Raw genomic sequence first — 16,509 nt, forward strand, 5'->3', positions numbered from 1 at the left:
TGCTTTCAGGCGGGAGTTTTAGCCTGGCATATGTGGATTTTGCCTTTTCTAGTTTCAGGCGCCTCTCTCCTGGCGCATTTGGTACTCCGTCCTTTCTGTAAGGGGTGCAGTTCTTTCCTACTTAGCAGATCTATTGCTGTGCATCTGGATTATGGCCTCTTAGCTCTGCGCTTTTCTCTACTTTTCTGCAGGGAAGTGGCTCTGTTCTAGGTCTGGAGTTTGACTCTCCCTTAGCTGGTTTTTCCTCAGTTTGGTGTTCATGGCCAGCTTCCTCTTTGTTCCTGGCCTGGCAAGAGTTGTTTCTTCCTCACTGCTTTACGGCTGCATTTTGCCCTCTGGTCTGAGGATTCCAGCTCCGTGATACTTACCTCCCTCTTGGCGGGAGTTCTTTATCTACATTGACTGCTGCTCCGTATCGGTTGCCTAGGAGGGCGGTCATTGTGGCTCAGAGACCACTTGAGGGCCGAGAGTGTCTCTTGGGGCACGGGGCTTTCTCTTATTGTAGTTTTAATCTCTCTGGACCAGGGCAGTGCAGCGTCAGGTCTGCATTTCCACAAGTTGTGCTCCTTTCCTGTTGGCCTCCTGGCAGCACCTTCATCTCTGGCTGTTCCCCGGGACTCCACCTATGCATTTTGCTTGTTGAGCACAGCTCCATTGCTGCATGTTGAGCGCGGCTTCATTATTCCATGCAGTTCCACCGTTCCATATTGGGCACAGTTCCAGGTTGGCATTAGCTCCATCGCTGTATGTTGAGGACAGCTCTATCATGACATGTTGAGTGAAGTTCCTTTGCTGCTTATTCTGCAACCTTTCATCTCTGCATGTTGAACGCAGCTCCATTGTCACATGTTGAGTATAGTTCTTTCTCTGCAGGTCTCAGTGTGGGGCACAGTCCTGTGTGTGCCTGTGGAACGCAGCTCCTTGTCTGTGTGTGGCATGCAGCTCTCTCTTTGCGTATGGAATGCAGCTCCCTGTCTGTGTGCAGAGCGCAGCTCCACCGCCTGTTGAGTGTAGCTCCATCTCTGTATGTTTAGCACAACTCTTCTCTGCAAATTGGGTGAAGTGGAACACAGCTCTGTGACTGCAGGTGCTACACAGCTTCATGTCTGCGTAGGAAGCATAGCTCCTCGTTGGCGTGTGGATCGCTGCTCCTTGCTGGCGTCTGGAGCGCAGTTCCTTGCCGGTGTCAGGAGCACAGCTTCTTGTTTGCTTGTGGAAAGCAGCTCCTTGTCTGTGTTTTATACACAGTTCCATCGCTACCGCAGCTTCAGTTCTGCAGGTACCTCTAACATCCAGCTCTTTCAGTGGGGTACTTCTTATCCTCTGTCTGTTACTCTCAGCTTCTTCTCTGCTTGTTCAGTGCATTTCTATATTTGCCAGAGGTGTGCAACTCTTTCTCTGCCCATGGTGCGTGGCTCAGTTTGTGTGCTTTGAGTGCAACTCCATTTGTTCTCGTTGAGCACGGATCCTACTCTGTGAGCGCAGCTTCTTTTCTGTCCCTTGAGCACAGTACAGTCTCTGATTGTGGAGCATATTTTCACCTTTGCCTGTTGGGTACTGTTTCACCTTGTCAGTCAACCCCAGCTTTTTTCTGTAGGTTGGATACAGTAACTTCTCAGCAGCTGTGGCATACCGCAGTTTAGACTGCTAGACAAGGCTGTCTTGTCTCCTGTTAGCTACCATTCCTGTGGCACCTTTTCTTGCCGTAGCCTCTTGGTGGCTGGCGAGAAGCTTCTCCATTGCTGGAGTTTGAATTTGTCTCTATTCCTTTTGTGGCTACTTGGCACCTTGGGGGTCTTTTCTCCACAGTGTGGCTCTCGACTCTCTTTTTGTCTCCTTTTGTTCTCTTGGCTCTGTTCTTTCATCCCTAAGTCCAAAGCGAGCTGGTTGAGGAGTACTCTTTCTACGGTTGTACTCTGGTATGCTGTTGCCCTTTTCTTTGTGGTTCTCCTGGAGAGACTAGTGCTCCAGTTAGTTGGTTCTCTCGACTCTGGAGTCTCTTGTTCTGTGGAGTTTGATTCTCTCACTAGGCACGGGGTCTGGGTGGTTCCTGAGCCTTGCTTCCTTTCTTCTATGAAGTGTGGCGCACTGTTTGGGGTTGCGTACGCCTAGTACTTGTTAGGGTCGCTTCATCTGACCATCTTGGACTCGAGGCAGACCGGCAGGTTTGGGAGTTAGTCTTTGTCCTGCTAGGGTTTGGAGAAGTGGATCCTGGTCTAGGAGACCCAGTTCTTCTCCTTGTTGCTTGGATACGACTGTTGCCTTCCTTCCAAGGGGGATCTTTTGGCATGAGTATCTTTTGCTGCTGCTTTTACTACTCTCGGGACGGGGGTACATAATTTTTCTTTTGCTCAGGACGTTTGTTTTACGTCCTATGGCTTCAGTTCCTTTTCTGGTGTCTAACTCTGTTCCATTTTGGTAGCCTGGTGGTTCGGATAATCGAATCCTTTTCTGCTGATCAGTTTTTTGCTGTGTGTATAGCTTTGTTGATTTTTCAATCTTCTGCATTCTTTTCTCCCCCCCCCCCCCCCCCTTTGGGAAACTGCTTTGCTACATCCCATTAGTCTGGACTGGTCTGGTATAGATGACGAAGGAAAAATTATGTTCTTACCTGATAATTTTCTTTCCTTTAATATTACCAGACCAGTCCAGATGCCCTCCCTGGTTAAAGTCTGTCAGAGTCTTGTTTCCTTTAGGTATCCCTGGGTGTTCCACGACGCTTCAATACGCTGCGATGTCCTACAGCACTGCCTACTTCATCTTCTCTATTCAATCTCCTGCCGCTTGTTGTGCCAGCTCTGCATGACTCCTGTTACTTGACATCATGGAGTTCTTTCCCCGGATTCAGGGGTAGGCCTCTATGTGCTTCAGCAAGCTCAGTATGGACAGGGCTGCCGAGAGACTGGGCCGGGGCAAGGCTGCCGCTCCGACCCCTCCGTCCACCACCGGGCCGGGCCCCCTGCATTGAAATCACAGCGCCTTTCACCTCTCCTTGTGAAAGCGCAGCAGGGCAGCAGATCGCTTCCCTTCGGGCCTCCTTCCCTCCCTGTGTCCCGCCCTCGTGGAATTTACGTCGATGGAGGGTGGGTCGGACTGCAGCGCTGGGCCCTCGGAGGCTCGGGGAATTTTTTCCCCTCTGCCCCCCCCCCCCTCTTGGCGGCTTTGAATATGGACCATTTCCTCCCGCTTACTTTACTGTGAGGGGAGGTTGCAGTTGCCTTTGGCCAAGCAGGAACAGTGATGTTCTGCATATTGGCTCCAGAGTTTGTCTGTTTGGTATTGTGTTTTCTTCTAGACTTCAGAGCACCATTGCTTGGCTATTCGAAATACTGAACATTTCAGGCTGCACGATACCCTTAAGGGGTGGTTTACTTGCAACTATTTTCTCTGTCTCCTTCCGCTGGTAGATGGACACAACCCATTAGTCTGGACTGGTCTGGTATGATTAAAGGAAAGAAAATTATCAAGTAAGAACATAATTTTTCCTTTGTCTTGTGCATACGCTGTAGGAAGAAACAAGTTATTCTTGAATGAGAATAAGATGGGGTTCTTCTCTTGGCATGTAGACCACAAAATTGAGTAAAATCGGGTGCTCTTTGAAACCCTGGTTTAAAAATATGCATATATTTTCATGTACAATTTTCAAAAGTACTTTGTAAAATTTAAATAGGGCAATAGATAAAAATAATTTTGCTGGTTTGAAATTTAATGTCAAAATCCATTTGTACAACTTTGTATTTGCCACATAAGCCTACCATTACATTTCTTAATACTGCTGAAAAGTGCATATTTTCCAACATTCATATGTAATCTTAAATTTTAATTAGAAAAAAAAAAACACATCTGCAATATTCTGAACTTGATGTGTTTAGAATTTGTTCTGTCGTAAGCCTTGCTTTTTCAAAGGGATCCCTTGCATTTCTGTACAAGGTGAAAGGCTCAGCTGTAAAGGACAGGACTTTAAATCGAGCATCTTTTAAAAATACCCTTTTGGAAGCCCAGACCAAATGTATTCTATGTATTAATAAAGATGGAAAGGAGCAAATGACAGCCAGCATGGTTAAAGGGAGAACTGAAAAAGGCTATTAGAGCCAAAAGAACATTGTTCAGAATATAGAAAAAGGGTCTGAATGAAGAAAACAATAAGCACTGGCATTTAGATGCAAAACAGTGCTTTTAAAAAAAAGATCAGCGAAAGTATAGACTGGTAAGCCCGACATCAATGCTGGGCAAAATAGTGGAAACCAAAAGAGCATCTTTCAGAATATGGAAAAAAGGTCCTTGTGTTTATTTGAGGCTGTTATTTTATATTTTTGTATTTTATATTGATGTAATTTGACTTTGTTAGCTTTGTAAGCCATGTTGAACTCTAGAGGTATTTGTGGGGTATAAGTAAAAACGAAGAAACATGCACTGGCAAGTTAGATGATTAAGAAGGCCAAACGAGAATGCAAAGACACAGTTGCTTTGGAGGCAAAAATCATAGTAATAACTTTTTTTTTAGGTATGTCAGAAGCAGAAAACCTGTGAGGAAACTCGGAGGACAGAGCCATAGCAGAGAGGCTGAATTAATTCTTTTCCTTGGTCTTTACTGAAAATATGAGATTTACCTGTACCAGAGATGATTTTCAAGGGGGATGATGCAGAGTAACTAAAAGATCATGACAAACCTGGAAGATATACTGAGCCAAATTGACAAATTAAAGAGTATTAAATTACCTGGACCGGTTGGTGTACACACCAGGGTACGGAAAGAACTCAAATATGAAATTGCAAATCTGCTGTTAGTGATCTGTAACTTATCGTTAAAATTGTCCATAGTACCTAAAGGTTGGAGGGTGGCCAATCTATTGCCTACTTTTAAAAAGGGATCCAGAGGTGATCTGGGAAATTGCAGTCTAGTTAGCCTGATGTCAGGGCCTGGCAAAATAGTGGAAACTATTATAAAGAATACAGTTACTGAACACATAGACAAGCATGATTTAGTGGGACAGAGTCAATATGGATTTAGTCAAGGGAAGTCTTGCCTCACCAATTTGCTTTGAATGTGTGAATAAACCTGGATAAAGGTGAGCTGGTTGATGTAGTGTATCTAGATTTTCAGAAAGCTTTGATAAAGTCCTTCATGAGAGGTTCTTGAGAAAACTCATGTAGGAGACCGTGTTCTGTTGTGGATTAGGAACTAGTTGATTAATTGAAAACAGGGTAGGGTTCAATGGCCAAATCTCTGTGGAGGAGGGTGAATATTGGAGTGCCCCAGGGATCTGTACTGGGACCGGTTCTGTTTATTAATGATCTGGAAATGGGAACAAGTGAGGTGATTAAATTTGTAGACACAAAACTATTCAAAGTTGTTAAAACACATGCGGATTGGAAAAATTACAGGAAGACCTTAGGAAGTTTAAAGAACGGGCATCCAAATGGTAGATGAGATTTAATGTGGGTAAGTGTAAGGCAATGTACATTGGGAAGAATAATCCAAAACAATAGTTACTTGATGCCAGGTTCTACCCTAAGTGTTGGTACTTAAAAAAAAAAAATCTAGGTGTCGTAGACAGTGCGCTGAAATCTTCTGCCCAGTGTGTGGTGGAAACCAAATAAGCAAATAGAATTCTAGGAATTAGTCTGACATGGCTAGAAAATAAGACAAAAGAATATTATAATGCCTCTATTGCTCCTTGGTGTGACCATACATTGAGTGCAGTTCTGGTTGCTGTATCTTAAAACTGTAGCAGATTTAGAAAAGGTTCAAAGAAGGGCAACCAAAATGATTAAGGGGATGGAAATCATCACATGAGGAAAGGTTTAAGAGGTTAGCACTCCAGCATGGAAAAAAAGACAGTTGAGGGGAGATATGATAGAGGTTTACAAAATCCTGAGTGGTGTAGAACAGGTAAACATAAATCAATTCTTTTTTTTTTACTCTTTCAAAAAGTACAGACGGGGGGGGGGGGGCACTCAAGGAAGTTACATGGTACTACTTTAAAAACGAACAGGAGCACATATATTTTTCACTCAAATAGGTAAGTTCTGGAACTCATTGCCAGAGGATGTGGTATCCATGGTTAGTGTATCTGGGTTTAAAGGTTTGGACAAGTTCCGGGAGGAAAAGTCCATAGTCCCTGGCATCAGCATGAGTCTTGTTCCTATTTGGAATTCTGCGAGGTACTTGTGACCTGTTGGAAGCAGGGATACTGGGCTAGGTGGACCATTGTTCTGACCCAGTATGGCTACTCTTTTCTTCTTATTTTTGGATGCATCTGCTTAAAGCAGTGGTTCACAAACCTGGGCCTGGAGGCATGTCAGCCAGTCAGGTTTTGGATACCCATAATGAACATTCATGAGAGATTTGCATGCAGATCTCTCATTAATATTCATTGTGGATATACTGAAAACCTGACGGGTGCGTCCTGGGCCAGGTTTGGGAACCACTGGCTTAAAGCATTACTGTTGGTAGCAGTTTGATGGTGATTTGATGATAATACAACACTGGATGAAAATGATGTATAGATGTTGACTACCCCATAGTACCTACATTTTGGTGGGTCTAGCTCCGGTTTTGTGCTAGATCATCATAGAACAGATATTTAGTTTCAAAATGTACTAATACATTATTACTTCCCGTTTTAATTTCAATTCTTTTTATGCCACAATTCAGAAAATAATGCAAGTGTCAACTGTTGCTGTGCACTCAGAAGGCTAATCAAAGGCAGAAACTGACTTAAAAGGGGCAAAAGTAGCTGCATGGTCTCTTTTAGCAGCCTTTTAACCCCCTTTTCCTTCCCTTCCCTTCCCCATCAACATGCTCTCTTTGAAAATATGAGAGTCTTCCGTTTCTGATAAACAGAATTCATTTTTAACTTCATGGGCAGTGTGTGCTGGAATTATGACTCTACCTACTACTGTTTGCTTTTTTGTAAATGTTAATTTTAAAAGTTTGATATATGGGCATAGCGACTTTGGTGAAATATTAACATACCCATAAGATGCCTAAGGAAGCGGTTGTCTATTCCTGCCAGCGCCCCTCCCACCCCCTCAGTAGTCCACAAATAAGTTTTCAAACCCTATGTGGGCAGTAAGCTTGCTCCACCTGACTAGCTGGCTTTCGCCTCCCCCTTTCCTAATCCAAAACCATCTTAATTTGAGCAGCCATATAGTACTACTCAATCCTTGGCACCGCTCTACCACCCCTCTCTATCTCTCCCCATATCACCTGCCCAGCTAGTCGAGGATGCTTGCCTCCCCATATAAACTGCAGAATATATTTTTGCAGCTGTCGAAGTGTCTGTTTAGGAACCGCCACTGGCAAAGAGTGAATGCTAAATATAGTATTTAGGAAAGTAGTATTGCAGGGGATCCAGTCTCAACTCCAGCACAACTTTGTTAGACTGGCTTTTATTTGAATAGTGACAATTGTCTGTCTTGAAGAAGTTCGCCAAAAGCCCATACAAACAGACAAAAATTCTCAAAATTGCCTTGTGTGACTGGTTACAGAGCAGTTTATTGAAGAAGACCTGGGGAGGAGGGAGGGATAAGGGGATGTTAGTGTTCTGTGTGGAAATGGGGTTGGGTTTGAGGGTGAAACCACAGGGGCTTCACTAAAAGGACACATGCAAGGTGATGTAAACCAGTGTGTTTAAACTATGCCACATCCATTTATGGAAAATCAAATGGATGCCTGTAGATGACTTGCTGACCTATTCTCCATCCCAGAGCTCCCTTTTTAGCCACAGCCAAAGGGCCCTCTTACTAAAAGGTGTTAAGTCCTTAAGGGGCATTTAGTGCATGCAAATAAGCTGCCAAAACACTTGAAAAACATTTTGTGGTATTTTGCCTATTAATGTGATATTTGTTTCTTAAGAATGTTTGTGGGTGGAGCTATGGAAGCGTTATCCAGCTAGTTAAGCCACATTCACTCCAAATTTCAACACATTTTAGTTTATAGGGCTCCTAAATCTATGAGGGTATTGTTTCTGTAGGTATTGGGCTCGGGTCTTTCTGTTTCAGGGCTCCATAGAGCTTTCACTTTCTCCCATTTGAGGAATAGGTGGGCGGTGAATTCTGGGGCCTCTCTGGAGAGTTGGGATGTTGCTGCCATACTTTCGGGGGTATTCCTGCCCTGACTACAGATGGGAGACTCAGAGAATGTGGCTATAGAGAGATACTTCGGGCATATATGAGCAAAGCTCAACTGGCTCACGTGCGGGAGCCCAGGGAGTCTAATTTTTCTAAAAGTGGCCATCCCCTTCATAATTTCTTCCATGCTTTTTGGTCGTCCTAAAATTCAGAATTTTTGGGGACATGTTAGGAGATTTCTGTCACGATTGTAGGAACGTGATATACAAGGGATGGTGGAACAACTCTTGATAAACCCAGAGCCTTCTGTCCCTTGCCTAGACATGCTATTTTCCTGTGCTGTAAACTAAGCCTAGTGGCCCAGAAAGTTATTTTACAGTATTGGACATCATCGGCGCTGGCATTTTGGCACTGGAGGAACCACGTACATCTTTTGGCTACTAGGGAGGCGAAGAGGTCCCCCTAGTAAGAAGAACTTCCTGTTGCTTTGGAATCCTTACCTACAAATATTGAGTCCTCGGGGACAAAGCCTCATTGTTTGTAATATATGTGTAGCATGGGACATCTCTACTCCTGCTATCCTTTGTTCAGCTTCTTCTTGGGTCGAAGGGGAGGGTTTTCTTTAACAGGAGGTAATTGAGTCCATGGGTTCTTAGAGTCTCAGCCCAGGGGCCAGATATTGAGATACTAGAGGGGGGAGGGGTTTTTTTTGGGGGGGGGGGGGTGGATATGATAAGTACATAAGTAATGCCATACTGGGAAAAGACCAAGGGTCCATCGAGCCCAGCATCCTGTCCACGACAGCGGCCAATCCAGGCCAAGGGCACCTGGCAAGCTTCCCAAACGTACAAACATTCTATACATGTTATTCCTGGAATTGTGGATTTTTCCCAAGTCCATTTAGTAGCGGTTTATGATACCTTACTGCTAGGATGGGTTGGCATTTCATTGAGGCTATTAAGTTACTATGTGCGTAACTATCTTGGTGGGGGTTGGAGTGGGTTGGGGTAAACTAAAAGTTGAAGTTAATGGTTTGGCATGTTTGTAGTATGAGCCTTTTGTGTTCAAATTGCTTTGAATACTTGTATTGCTGTTTGTGTGTTTTTCATGATTGCCATCAACAAAAAATGTTGAAACATTAAAAAAAAAGTAATGCCTTCAGCCTTCAAAATTCATCAACAGATGGCAGCCCTAACATGCTATATGTGTTCACTTCTTATTCTTTGAAATCTCTTCCTTCACTTCAGTTGGTGAGAAGTGCTTGTTTAACGAGAATATTTTACTTTTGCTTGTGAAATGGAAGCATGCAGTGAACACTCAGTGCGATTTAAGCAATGTGTCATGATAGAAAGTGTGTCATTGGGCCAAAAGGTGTATAAAGATTGTGGACAGGAAAGAGCTGTGTAATCAAAAATGAATTGGATAACCCCTGACTGCAACAGACAAGTCTCAATGAGAAAAGTTAGCTCATAAAGTGAAGTCAGAGGATCACTCAAATATACATTGCAACCCTGAAAACTTTAAATGATTAAGAAGAGTTTGGAAGCACAAGAAGGAGCGTTTGTTGTAACGTGATAATGCTAGGCCTCACTCAGCATGAAACACCACAGAGGCAGTTGGGAAAATGGATCTTGGTCTTACCCGTCCTCCATACAGTCCAGAATTTTCCATCTTTTTCTAAAATTGAAGGAATACCTGGGGGAGGGGGTGGCAGTAGTATGTTTGACTTTATGAAGAGGTGGAGAAGTGTACGAGCAGTTGGTTGGAGATGCGATGTGTAGTTCTTTCATGTTGGCTTTCAATATCTTGTCTATCGGCAGACATTTGTGGTGACTATGTAGAAAAATAATACATACACTAAAAGAGCAAGGTTCAAGAATTATTTTTGGATTTTTATTCATTACAATATGTTCCTTTAAAGTTGTGGAGGCATTACTTTTCATTTAACCCTCATAAATTTAGCCATGGCATCCTTTGCAATTTTTAGAGGGGCCAGTCTTGCAGAACTACTACTTGATCTTTGCAAATTTTTCTCACTCTGGTTTAAAAGTGAAGAGCAAAAACTCTCGTCTCCAGATGTTCAAGTTCAAAGCTGCTTTTACAAAAAAAATCTTTATTAGTGAACAGCATGTAGTACAGCTCAACAAACAATTCAAATTTACAAAACAAATGATTAATTCATCGAACTGCAAAATATACAGAACCATAGCAAATATACAACTATTGAGTGTCAAAGAAATTTGGGCAAAGAAAATACAGCAACTATTCCAGGAACACATCCTGTTCACTTTTCACCATTTATTCTCCCCTCCCCTCTGTCCAACAGTGCCCCAGAAGTTATAGATCTATATTTTTGCCAGCATTGGCAGTAAGCTATCATGCTAGCTTCTTTTTTATGGTAGTGAAGTCCAGTCTGCTCCTAGTGAGACATTTGATTGCCCTTCTGAGGCACCCGGTGTTGCAATATGATTTTCTTTACCAAAACCAGAGCTAGGAGTCCAAAGTTTCTCTGATAGTCCTGGACTTCTCGTCTCACAAGGTCAGCATCCACACCCAGCAGCATTGCTTTATATGACTGCTCCAGCTGGAGATCTAAGTCCCATTTGTTTCCCCCTGAACTTGGTGCTATAGGCCTTGTGAATAAGTTTAAATTGAATCTCATGTAATCCTACATTTGGAGTCACTAGGAAGGCTGTGAGAAAGCTAGAGCGTAATTATTCTTCTGAGACTTCTAACTATGAGGTCCAAGAGATGGCTATATTCAACAAGAATGAGGAGGACGAATGCGCCCTTGTGGGACAGGCAGATCTTCCTTGCCATAAAGAAAGACAGTAATGTCTTAACTGGAGGTAATGTAAGAAACTAGAGTAAGGCAAATCCGACTTCTGTTTGACCTGTTGAAATGTTGGAAGTGTCCCTCCATAAACTGGCCAGTGTAGATGCAGCCTAATTGAGTCCATGTCTGAAAGGCTGTTCTTCCCTAACATACTGGAAAGCCAGGAATATCTCTATGTTCGTAAGAATGGAGATGGGCCAATAACTCCACCAGTTCCAGGCCATCCTAATGGGGAACAAAGGCCTCATCTTAGAATGATTTGCATTCAGAACTGAATGTGGATGGGCAATTGTAGCCCAGATATATTCTGGAGCATATTTGTAAATCCTGGTGTGTAATTCATGACCCCATCTAGAGCTGCTATGTTTTACAAGTGTAAGTTGGGTAGTTTCACTCCCCCCTTGTGTTTGTTTCTGATATGAGCTTGCCATGATTTCCATTTGAAAGAACCTACATTATCTCATCTCTGTGTGATCCAAAAAGGCGTTATTTGTAAAAAGTGTAACAAATTGGGGAGCATGATTGTTTTGACTAATGCCACTCTACCTAAAAAAAAGGAAATGGGTAAATCTTTGCATCTAGTACAGAGGGCTTTGATTATATCGTCCTACATAACAGCAACATCTGAATTTAGACAGGTACTTAGATATTTTAGAGTACCCTTGGACCAAGCCAGAAAAGATGGCTCCTGTCAGTGTCTCTGCTTTCTCAAAATTAATTTTCAGCCCTGTGAATGAGCCAAATTAGTTATAAGGCTGACCAATTTTGGGACCACTGAGGTGGCCTGCTCTGAAGATTGAGGCATGTCAGCTGTGAAAAGATGTATTTTATACTCTTGGGCACCCACTGTCATTCCTTTTAGGTCTGACACCTGTCTGATCTTAATAGCCAATTATTCCACAGATAAAATGAACATCATGGGTGACAATAGGACAGGGACTCGATATACCTCCTTTCTATGGTTTTTGCAACTACAAAGTGGTTTACATAGTATATTCAGGTACTTATTTTGTACCAGGGGCAATGGAGGGTTAAGTGACTTGCCCAGAGTCACAAGGAGCTGCAGTGTGAATTGAACCCCGTTCCCCAGGGTCAAAGTCCACTGCACTAACCACTAGGCTTCTCCTCCACTCTGATAGCCCTGTCTGGTACCTCTTTCAAGGTTAAATGTAGGAGTTAAATCATCATTTATGAATATCTGTATAGTAGGGCAGCCATATAGTGCTCGCACTCCAGCCAGAAATTCCACCATAATCCCTTATTTGGGAAGAACCCAGAAGAGATAGTCCCACAGGATTTTAGCTAATTCTTTTTCTGTGTGTAAGCTTGTTATTGTGTCGTTCTATTTAGGACCTTGAGTCTGCAAAGCTGTAATGGCCCTTAAATTGTTGTTAAGAATGCAGTATCTGTTGTAGATGGCAAGGTAGTATAGTAGCAGATAGTTTCATATGTGATTGAGTAAAGAAATTGGGCAGTAAGAGCCCAAAAGCTCTTTATCCCTGCCCGGTTAACATGACTATGTTTTGCATGGGTCAGTCTTCCCTTATCCCTGCCCATGTCACATAAATCCTGGCAGAGGGCTTGAAAAGGGCTCATCAGTTTCTCCCCCAGTGTTATAAAATTCAAGAAAGGTTGAGAAGTTTTATGGCCATATGTATTTCTTGCCCTGTGGCTGAGCATTAAGAATTACCCTCTGGTCTGTGGTAACTTGTGGCAATCCAAGGTCCTGAAAAAACTTAGCCCTCTACTCAACATCACAGTGGCCTTTATCATATAGGGACTGATAAAATGTCACAAATTCATCTTCAATTGGTCCCTAACAAGTCTGATGGAACCGTAATGCATTTAAATACCTGCTTAGCTTCTCTGTGTTTGTTTAAGGCGACCAGTAACTTGCTGGCCTCATTGCCCTATCTATGGAGATTGTATTTTTATAATTTTATATCTGACAGCTCACTGATTTAGGACTTCATTTAGCTGTTTTATTACTATTAAGATAGGTGAGCTCTGTTGGCACCCCTGCAAGGTGTCAATTTTGTCATGTCAGACCTGAACCTTTTAGATAGATGGTGCACACTGCAACCAGGAAGAATGTGATTTCACTCCTTTTGCTCACAGGTACACAAAGTGTGCATGCAAGACTTTATTACCTCCTCTTAACCATGTCTTACCTCTTGGCCGGGCAGGAGGCCAAAACAGAGGATGGGGGCAGTGTCGCATGGTCTGGGTGGATGCGGGAATGCTACAAGGAAACAAGTCTTCCATATGGCGAATGAACCCATCCTTGTATGTAGCTCAAGATTTAAAAATTATCCCTTCAAAAAGAGTAGAATTATTTACTAGATACAGATGTGCTGCCCAGCACCTACTGAAAGGCAGCGAAGGCAGTGATGTGGGGAAACAATTTAGCTTATACCTCATGGGGAACTGCAATGTAGCTGGGAGGGGGGGGGGGGGTCAGATGTCATATTAAAAATCCCCACCTACAATTGATATTCTTGCAGCCAGCAAGTGAGAAAAGAACCTGTTGGCGTATACATTAGCTGGATCTATAGAACATAGTGCAACATTTGTCCCCAAAAGCTCATCTGCCCTCTGGCTCTTGCATCAGTTGTGAACATGGGATCTTCTCGTGGATCAGGATAGCTACCCCTCGTCTTCCATTAAATGAAGAATAAAACCAACTCCCTCATCCAATCCTCGTGGAGTTTTGCATGCCGTAACTTGGTGAGGGGTGTTTTCCTGCATGAACAGTACATTAACTTTTTTACATTTGCAATAAGTTTACAATGTTTGGGCGCTTTACTTGGAAATAGCTATGTAGCTGTGCAGACACTACCCATTCTGGTATAAGCCAATCAGTGATATCTGCAATAAGGTCAAGTGCTCACAAATTCCAGTACGTAGCCTCCCAGCTGTTCTGCTCCCACATAATCATATATTCATAGATTAAGCCAGTGATTCCCAAACCTGGTCCTGGAGGCACCCCTGCCAGTCATTTTATTTAAGGATATCCACAATGAATATTCATGAGCAGGATTTGCATGCAGTGGAGTCAGTGCATGCAAATATCTCTCATAGGATATTTACTGTGGATATCCTGAAAACCTGATTGGCTGGGGTTCCTCCAGGACTAGGTTTGGGAATCACTGGATTAAGCCAATCACTACTACTTCCCAGGAACTGATGGACACAAACCCTCTGACCTCCACCCCCTCTCAATCCAGTCATCTCCCTCCCCCCCCCCCCCCCAATTTCCCTACTTCAAAAACACCCCACACCAATTACATAACAGCCCCAACACACTGAGCAACCCACCATTCATTCCCTATGTTATAATCCTATAATCTGTACTTCTGTCCCAAATTACAGCCCTCTGATTTCCCCCAACACCCACAATGTAACTCTTGTCCCCGCTCCCAAACAATCTAAGGATCATTACACATATTCAAAAACCTTTAACCTCAAATCAGTTTCTTGTGGACCAACAAAAGGCCAATGTATCAGGCAACCTGAGCCAAGAAAGAGGGAAGGTCAAACAAGCATGTGGCTCCCATCTCTGTGCCTCATTATCCAGCCAAAGTATCAAAGGGCTTCCCATCCAGTCAGTGGGAAGTATACCGCAGGTGTTAAATTCTCTCCCTCTACACTGGCTCAGTTAATGGTCAATATGAAAATACATATGTAACACACGTCTGCAAGACTGCAACATAGATTCCAGCACTCAGTAAACTGTCACAAAGCGAGGCATTCCACATGCGCCATTTCACAGTATGAAGTACAATCTCAAGGCCCCTTTGACTAGAAGAACCATGTCAGAACAGCTGATAAAAGGCCCACAATAAGGAAAAAGAAAAGTCTACCACTTTTGTCAGCATCTTCATCAGCACATTTCCAGGTCACAAATGAGTCACCAGGAAGGCTTTCATGGCAGTGAGGGAATCCCTGAATAAAGTTTTATTATCATGCACAATCTTGATTTTTACCATATGCTGTAGCACAAATTTGATCCGCCTTTGGAAGATTTATGTGCAATAAGGGAAAAGCAATCTGTACTGCTCAGATGCTTTGGCTGAGAAATCTTTACATGAGAATCCTACCACGCTTATAGTCAAGCGTTCTCTTTTGCTGGTAACGAGCTAGTTGCCAGGTCTTCTCTGATTAATTGAAAATGTAGGCAATCACGGGTCTTAGTCTAACACTTTCCTCTCTCAAGGGTGGAGGAGTGACCTAGTGGTTAGGGTGGTGGACTTTGGTACTGAGGAACTGAGTTCAATTCCCACTTCAGGCACAGGCACCTTGTGACTCTGGGCAAGTCACTTAACCCTCCATTGCCCCATGTAAGCCGCATTGAGCCTGCCATGAGTGGGAAAGCGCAGGGTACAAATGTAACAAAAAAAATATGGGGCACTCTCTCTGCATAGGTTGATCTACAGGATAGTGGATCAGAGTAATGTGGTCAGATGGTCTAGAACCATAAAAGATCTTATAAATTAAACAAACCATCTGAAATTCAACCCTTGCAGAGACAGGCAGCCAATGAAGATCTCTAAGCAAAGGTGTCGCATGTTCATATTTCTTGCAGCTAAAGATCATCCTTGCAACACAGTTCTGCAATAATTGAAATCTTTTTACAAGAAGCTGTTTAACCCCAGTATATAGTGAACTGCAATACTATGGCTGAGGTATTACTATGGTCTGGACCAACACTCTAAATTGTATCAAATGAAAAGAAGATCTTATCGCTCTAAGCTGTTATAAATTTGCAAAGACTCTATTGGATAGATTAGCGACTTGATGTTTCAAAGTTAATTGTATGTCTAGAGTAAAGCTTAGTAGCACTCTAGAAGATGTATCAAAAGGGAGAGAAATTATATCGGAACAGGCTACACACACATCCCAAGGCATTAATTTGAGGCCATTTTTTGGAAAGGGAAAAAGGTTACATGACAATACACAAAGTAAAGCATGTCATAAAAGCAGATAGTAGAGCGTAGCTTTAAAAAAAATGGTTGGGCAAGTTCCTGGAGGAAAGGTCCAAAACTGGTTATTAACCAGGGAGACTTGGAGAAAACAGGGAGACTTTCACCTTCTAGACTAACTTGCCTTTCACTTTCCTTCTCTCTTTCTTTACTTAAGCTTTGTACATTACCAATTGTATTTGATATCCTGGAATGACTGTGTCATAATAAAACTCTGTAAGCCACATTGAACCTGCAAATAGGTGGGGAAATGTGGGATACAAATGCAATAAATAAATAAATAAATAAAACCAGTGCTTGTTCCTGGGTGTAAGAAGCATGGCATTTATCTAATTTTGAAATCCTGACAGGTCACTTCTGACCTAAATTTGATACTGGGTCTGATTGACCTTTTGGTTTGACCCGGTATCTTGGCTTGCAGACATGCAAACCAGATTCTCAATCAGTGATTCTCAATCAGTGATGGCTGTATACAAACATCTATATACAAGAAACCCACAGACAGATGCAGCTACCTCCACAACTCCAGCTTCCATCCTTCACATACAAAAAGATCCATCATTTACAGCCAAGCCACAAGATACCACCGTATCTGCTCTGACCCAGGGGACAGAG

Source organism: Microcaecilia unicolor, chromosome 8, assembly GCF_901765095.1.
Source record: "Microcaecilia unicolor chromosome 8, aMicUni1.1, whole genome shotgun sequence".
Taxonomy (NCBI): Eukaryota; Metazoa; Chordata; class Amphibia; order Gymnophiona; family Siphonopidae; genus Microcaecilia; species Microcaecilia unicolor.